This window comes from Gossypium arboreum, chromosome 4, assembly GCF_025698485.1.
Source record: "Gossypium arboreum isolate Shixiya-1 chromosome 4, ASM2569848v2, whole genome shotgun sequence".
NCBI lineage: Eukaryota > Viridiplantae > Streptophyta > Magnoliopsida > Malvales > Malvaceae > Gossypium > Gossypium arboreum.
Genome location: NC_069073.1, coordinates 90,068,353 through 90,074,113, shown reverse-complemented (window position 1 = coordinate 90,074,113; position 5,761 = coordinate 90,068,353). Strand labels below are relative to the sequence as shown.

At 34.7% G+C, this 5,761-nt stretch overlaps 1 non-coding gene across 1 annotated transcript; it reads left to right on the top strand.

Annotated features, from left to right (window-relative positions):
* Positions 1–3,134: 3,134 nt before the first annotated feature.
* On the top strand, positions 3,135–3,241 carry LOC128292037 (small nucleolar RNA R71). Its single transcript, XR_008282021.1, has one exon. It is a non-coding gene; the product is annotated as a small nucleolar RNA R71 (small nucleolar RNA).
* Positions 3,242–5,761: the final 2,520 nt, after the last annotated feature.

The following is a 5,761-nucleotide window of genomic DNA, read 5'->3' as shown; positions in this document are numbered from 1 at the left end:
TACATTACATATTTTCACCTAACTTTCCACATCGACCAAATGCACAATAATCATAGAACAGTCTTATTACTTTACTCACATATGCATCATATAACGACCTTGTGATTTAGTCCAAATCAAGCTTAAATATAATCTCAAAATACATACCTGACCAACTTAACGCATTGAATGTATTTATTACCAATTGTTACTGTGAAGTCGTATAATCTTACGCTTTACTCGAATCTTCAGCGAAACCTTTAGTTCGGGGCTTACCCGGACAAAATCTCCACCCGTGGTCATCGGGTCTTACCCGGAAATAATCTCCACACGTAGTCATTGGGTCTTTAGAGCTCGGATATAGTACGAGCACGGAGCTTACGGACATTAATCAGGATAATATTCTCGTATAAAGCCTGCGGGGTTTTAACCCGGATATAGTACTGACACAAATGCCCTTCGGGACTTATCACATTTATACACTTTCACATCTATCACATTGGCCACTCGGCCTTATCACATATATACACTTTCACATTCATCACATTGGCCATTCGGCCTTATCTCATATATGCACTTTCACATTCATCACATGGGCCATTAGGCCTTGTCACATATATACACTTTCACATTCATCACACCGGCCATTAGGCCTTATCTCATATATGCACTTTCACATTCATCACATTGGCCATTCGGCCTTATCACATATATACACTTTCACATTCATCACATCGGCCATTAGGCCTTGTCACATATATACACTTTCACATCCATCACATCGGCCATTAGGCCTTATCACATATATACACTTTCACATTCATCACATCGGCCATTAGGCCTTATCACATATATACACTTTCACATTCATCACATCGGCCATTAGGCCTTGTCACTTATATACACTTTCACATTCATCACATCGGCCATTAGGCCTTATCACATATATACACTTTCACATTCATCACATTGGCCATTCGGCCTTATCACATATATATATCTCATACATATTTCATATTTTTCTTGTACATCAATTTCAGCAATAGCTTATAAGCAACTCAAATAGTTTCATCAAAGTTTACAACAAAATCACATATTCACTACAAGCAGTTTTCCTGAGCAACAGTCACTAAATTGTTTATAACTGGAGCTACAAAACTCAAAATCAATTGCCGTTAATTTTCCCCGAATGTAGACTCATGTATCTTTCATCCATAAAATTTTAAGAATTTTAGGTGTGGCCAATCAATACCAGATTTTTCTTAAAGTTTTCCCCTGTTTCACTGTTCGACTAATCTGACCACACCTCACTACGAATCAGATTTCTCATTGTACAGAATTCAAAATGTGTTATATTCAGTTTCATTTGAAACTAGACTCATTAAGGAGTCTAAGCATATAAATTTTACCTTATAACCATTTTTGTACAAATTATAACGATTTTCTAAAAACAGAACAGGGGATTTCAGAGTCATTCTGACACCGTCTCACACAACTTTAAATACCTCTTTATAGGAAATTTCTTTGCTCACACGGCCTCTTTTATAAGGAACTAGACTAATTAAGCTTTGATTACATATTCTATTTAGCCTATAATTCCACACCAACAATTTATGGTGATTTTCTAAAACCACGTTACTGCTGCTGTCCTAAGCAAATTATTACAATTTGCTCTTAAATTTCCAAGTCCAAACACTTATGAACTTACCATTTGAGTTTAAAACATATCATGGCCACATCATATCTTATTAAATCAACTCATTATGTTCTATTATGATTGAATTTACTCAATGTTTAATCACTTAAAACTTACCTCGAAAGTGGTCGACGACTAGATATCCACCGCTATTCGTTTACTTCCTCTTTTCCCCTATCCGACTTTGATCCTCTTTGCTCTTAAGCTTAAGTAAAACAATAGATTTGCTTAAGTACTTAACTAATATTATTCACTTAACAATCACATTTGGCAATCACATATCATTTAATCTATATCTAAAACAATAGATTTCAATATGTATCATATTTATGGTCAAACATAGCAAGAAAACTAAATAGGCTTTACTAGCCACACTTAGTTCTATTATAACATAACTCCACTTACTTATATGCACATTCGGCACAAGCAAACTTCATTTCAATTTTGCCACTCTTGAACTTATCCATAATATCCTAAGTTCATTTAGTAGCTAGGCAACAATTATACAAATCAACAAGCATTTAACAACAATGTACTTAACCAATCCTTCAAGCATACATTCGGCAATATATATATATATGTTAATGACGAAAACACTTAGGCCAATTCTAAAACTTCCACAAATCTTCATGCTTACATGCCATAACCGTATGGTTCTTATCACACTTGGACCACAAAATGCATAAATTTCCCAAATTCTAATTACTATCATAAGCTCAATTTAGCACTCATTTAGCACTTCAACATAGCCGATTGTCATTAAGCAATTAAGCCACAACTATTCAATTTTTACCAAGCTCAACTCATCTATAATCAACCTTCAATACACTAAAGCATCAAAAACAACATAAAATAAAATACAAACATCCATGACCGAATGTCATCTTCATAAATTTACAAAAACATTTGCCATGAGCTAGCTTCTATACTTGATGACCACTCCAAATATACAAAGATTTTCAATGAAAGAGCATTAACATACCTTAATCCCTTAAAGGTGACCAAATGCCTTAACTTCAATTTCTCCTTTTTCTCTTTAGGTACGGCAATGGAGAAGAGAAAGATGAACCAACTTTGTTTTTATCACCCATTTCTTTTAATATAAGTCCATACTTCATATTATTTATTCATTTAACATTTAATTTATTAATATAAAAGGCATAAAATGGCAATCATCCACTAGCCTTGCCGTCCACTAACTTGAGGGAGGGATATTTGACATGCAAGTCCTCATACTTTAAACCATACAATATTTGGCCACTACAAATCAACCTATCACATTTTCAAGTTTCTCACATAAGTCCTTTTAAATAATTCCACATTCAAATGACAAAATTAAAACACGATACTTTCACACATGAAACTTTACATATAATAAACATAGAAAAGAAAATTTATATACTTTTGTGACTCGATTTTGTGGTCCCGAAACCACTTTCCGACCAGGGTCAAGTTAGGGGTGTCACAGTGAGGGCACCTTCTCCGTAAGTCCTTGTATCTCTCCCATACATCGTAAAGTGTTTCTAAATCCATCTGCACAAAAGAAGAGATATCGTTACGTAATTTAGCCATTTTATCCGGCGCAATCAACTCCGCTTAATTATGACAAAAGTACTCTTAGACAGGGTCTATTCCTCCTCTGAATAAGAGCATGTCTTGAATCAGTATCCTGGGATATGAAAACAAGAATTAAGAACACATAATTAAGAACAAGTCAAATATTTATCATACGATTTAGAAAATAATAACAAGATTCATCTTAGGTTTCATTCCCCTTAGGTATTTAGGGGATTTAGTTCATAACTAAATAAGAAAACATCTTCGAAGAATAAAGAATACAAAACATAAAGAAAACCCAAAACTCCTAAAGGGAAATTGAGGAGAGATCTTCAGTCTTGATGATTATCCGGCTTATGAGATGGATCAATCGGCTTCCTTGGGGTAATTCCTCACCCCATTCTCCGTTTCCTTTTTTTCCTCTTCTAGGGTGTATTTGTAGGCTTTGGAATGCCTAAAATCCCTCAAAATTGGCCTTTTCTGAATTAGACTTAACTTGGGCTCAGTAGGGACAGGCCCGTGTGACACGCCCGTGTGCGATTACTTCAGGCCGTGTTCGAGCCTGTTAGAATGGCACGGTCGTGTGCTATGCCCGTGTGATTCGTGCTCCAATTCTGCCAGATTGACACGACTGTGTGGTCTGCCCGTGTGAGGGGGTCCAGCCCGTGTTAATTTCATACTTTGGGCCCATTTTCTCTGTTTTTGGCCCGTTTCTTGTTCCTTTCGCTCTCCTATGCTCTCCTAAGTATAAGACATGAAATTAAAGCATTAGGAGCATCGAATTCACCAATTCTAATGAGAAATCATCCATACAATACATTAAACATGGGGTAAAAATATGTATAATTTACGATTTATCAGTGCCCTAGCTTATAATGGCTTCATAATTTTATTATTCAGGTTAACTTAGTAAATTAGAAATATAAGTTATTATATTAAAACATATGTTAATATATATATATCGTTCATTCATTCTATTCTAAAGTGACCGAATATTACAAACAAGAAAGAAAAGAAAAGAAACTAGGTTCGGCCATCCTTTCAAGCTCAATCAAGGTTCTTTTTTTGTTCGGCTTTTGATAATTTCTATGTTTTTGAGATCGTTGCTTTAAGTACTACAAAACCCATGCTTAAATTTTTGATTTTGATGAATATTTTGAGTCGTGCCATTGTTGAGACTTGTGATTTTTGTTGTTTGATGATGAAATATGAAAGATATGTTTTAGATTAACATGTTTTGTATTAGAGTGTTTGATGATTTTGAGTAATTAGGACTAAATTGCAAAAATAATAATTTGAGGGACTAAAATGTGAAATAAATGAATTATATGGGTTTGCATGGTTATGGGTAATATTCAGCCTAGCTTGGGTATGGAGAAATTTTGTGTATTTTGTGTTTGTGCAATAGGGACTAAATTATAAAAATTGTAAATGTTAGGGGTAAAACGATAATTTGCCCATTTATGTGTTTTTGGACTAAATTGAATGAAAATATGTCTGAATAAGCTTAATTTGAATATGTTTAGATCAAGTACCAAAGAAATCGAATTTGGATCAGGGAAAAATGAAAGTTGTCGACTAGCCATTCCGTTCCGTTTTACCTCATTCGAGGTAAGTTGATAAGCAAATAGACATGTTTAATTGTAGTTAAATGCTAGATATATATTGTGACAGCCCAAAATTGACCCTAGTCGGAATGTGGTTTCGGGACCACAAAACCGAGGCATAAAAATAATTTGATATTCATTTTGATGCCTATAATATGTGTTAACTCATGTGTGACATTTTGATGCTATAATTTAGAGTTATAAATGTGAATTTCACTAGAAAGGACCTAGTAGAAAACTTTGAAAGTATGATGGGGAAATGTATGATGACTAATTAAAGCATGCATGCAAAACAATGGCCTTGCATGTCAAATACCCCCTTTTTACAAGTGATGGCCGGCCATGACAAGGAGTATGGGCTAAACATGTCATGAAACATGTTTTGTTGGTGCATTAGGGAAACAATAAACAAATAAGCATGGGTAGTAAAGAAAGAAAAAAAATGTGTGTGTGAGTGAAACCCCCATTGCAGTACATGGAAGAAAAGAAAAGAAAAAATTTTGCTCATCCATTTCATTCTCTCTTGACCGAAAATACTAGAGGGAAGGAGGAATTTTGCTTCATGCTTGGGTTGGAAGAGGATTAGGAAGAGGTTTGGCTATATTTGCATCAAGATTAAGGTATGTTTGATGTTGTGCCATGAGATTCATGCATGTTTTGGTTGCTAACTTGATGTTCTTATTAGCCCATGGTTCAAATCTTTGTTATATCATGGGGATGGTATTTGGCCAAGGTGGATTTTGAGTTAATGCCATTGCATGTTAAATATGAAGCTTGATGATGATACATGTGATGGTGGATTGAGGACTCTTAGATTTTCTTTGAGCATTTTTGAATGATATACTAAGTTCTTTGTGTAATCATGACCAAAATTATGGTGTTGTGATGTATTCGGCCATGGTACATCCCCAAGTGTGATTTA